We start from the raw sequence: 2,659 nt of genomic DNA on the forward strand, positions 1-2,659 counted from the left end.
TCTAAAGAAAACAAAATCCTCAGTTTGGCAGAAATACAATCAAGTCATACAGTTCACATGTGTAGATCAGTCATGTTATGGAATATAGTGTACTCAAATATTTTTGTGTAATGATATTTGTTTTACAGTGAGATTAGTGTCACAATGACCATAAAAAACAATGACTTCTAAACAGATTAATTAGTAGTGATACCTGTGATATACTGTACCATCTAACAATTGCTTTCATTTTGTCTCTTGTGTCTTGGCAGCAAATGCCAATGAAGATATGGAAGGAAAGGGGGGGGGGGGGGGTGATATATTCTGTGAATCTGCACAGATTTTTCTCTGATATTTTGATCACACACATTCTGCCTCTTACCAGGCATGAACATTTAAAATGAAATGAAAAATATAATTCACTTCTCATTCAAATATATAGAAAAATACACACAAAAGATGTGAAGAAGTGGTTATTCAATCACCTCTCTATCTCTCCCTCCCTCCCTCTCTCCCTCTCTGATTATGAATTCAAAATTAGGTTGTTGAACCTAATATGCCCACATCTTGAAAAAGTGATCAAATTGAAAAATAAGAGAGTCAAAAGGGGCCTAAGCTTTCAATCCTAGCAGAATCTTCTTCGGAGGCAAAATGACAAACATATAAAGTGGAACAACCATAATATAGACCACAGACATTCAACAGCAACACTAGAAAAATTGAAAATTGAAAAATGAGATTAAAAGTTTTTTTTTTCTTTGAATTTAGATGACTTATTTCTCTTGGTGATAACTGTGCTCATTCTCTTGGTGTAGGAACTGTTCACATTTTGTAGGAACCTTTCACGTCATTCGTATTTGCATGTTATTCATGTACTACCACATTGATAATAGTTTGATCTGATTCAGTATAACACATGGGCGGTCACTTCATGTCTATTCTACAGGGAATAATGTATTTGAAGTTTCCACCATAGCCTATGAGGCCACCATTTCTTTGTTCTAACCGAAACAAACATTTTAGTTATATTAAAATAAAACCAATCATTTGAATTGTCTCCTATTACTTTTGATGGATTATAAACATACACATTATTGATAATATAGAGATTAGTTTTCATTATATATACTTTTTGTTTGTTTTCATGACCAAATTGCAAGATGTAGACAGATAAATCACTTACAAACATTGTAGGGTAAGACCATTTCTGTGCAGTGTAGGAATAATTTAAGGTTCACTTGTGTTACTCTCTCATTTTTGCAATTTGCTGAATGTCTGTCTCTTATTGCTTTGAAAAATGACGAATAAAATTCATGTTACGTAACTTCAGTGTTTATGTGTTTTGTATTTATTTTGAAAGATATGTTTTCCTTACCAAAGGAATGTTGAATGAAGAGGATACCCTCTATATAATGCTTTTTTTATGTTGTAATTATTCAATTATATAAATTTTTTGAATTATTAAAGAAGGAATGAAGTTGAAAGCAGTTGACATACCGATATTCAAAAAATCAAGAATCAATGAAACTCTAAAGAAGGAAAAAATGATATGTAAAGAAAAAAATTATGATCATTTAGATGTTGATATCACTTTTTGACTCTTATGTTATGGAAATCCTCCCTTTGACCACACAATCAAGATTTGTGATGTCACATTTTCGAACTTCATTCTTCACTACTTTTATACATATATCAAGCCTCTCCATAGATTAGATGTTCTTTTGATGGGAGGGCATGAAATAAAGTTTCATATTAAAGGGATGGTACGGGCTGAAAATATATCTTAATACATAGGCCTAGAGTAGAATTCACTGAGCAAAACTTCATCAAAATCGGATAACAAATAATAGTTATTGCAGTTTAAAGTTTAGCAATATTTTGTGAAAACAGTTTTCATGAATATTCATTAGGTGGGCTGATGATGTCACATCTCCACATTCCGTTTTCTTATGATATTACATAAGAATTTTTACATTATTTCATACTTGTGTGAATAATATGTCTCGCTTATAGTGAAAGAAGTTGCAGCAATATATATCTAATGCACTAAATCAGATGTCGATCCAATTTTTCTAGTTCTTGGAGGAAAGCAAATTTGAATACTAGTAAACCTACTTTCATATAATAAAATACAAAAGAACAAGTGGAGATGTGACATCATCAGCCCATGTAATGAATATTCATGACGACTGTTATTACAAAATATTGCGAAAATTCATTAACTATGTTATTTGTTATCCGATTTTGATGAAATTTTCGGCATTTTGCTTGGTGAATTCTACTCTACTTATTAAGCTATAAATACTTTCAGCCTGGACCATCCCTTTAAGAGTTTGTAATATCAGAATTAGCAAAAATTGGGGGTAAATTTTCAGTGTGAAAGGGGAAAGTTCTTTGTGAGTCACATCACAAATCTTGATTGTATTGCCAGCAGGAGGATCTCCATAGTCGGACATTCAAAGGCTCATAACTATCTTTTTTGTTTGTCCAATTGTGAGTCGATCTTTCATCAATATTGTTTTCTGATTCTGTTGTTACAAAAATTAATTTGCTCCAAGGGTTTCATACTCTAACATAGAAAATTAATGTGGTAAAGCACAATCGACATGACTGAAGTCTATTTGAGGATGCTAACTTCACAATAAATCCTTTCCCTTGGGGAAAATCCTTATTTTAACTT

This window comes from Lytechinus variegatus, chromosome 11, assembly GCF_018143015.1.
Source record: "Lytechinus variegatus isolate NC3 chromosome 11, Lvar_3.0, whole genome shotgun sequence".
NCBI lineage: Eukaryota > Metazoa > Echinodermata > Echinoidea > Temnopleuroida > Toxopneustidae > Lytechinus > Lytechinus variegatus.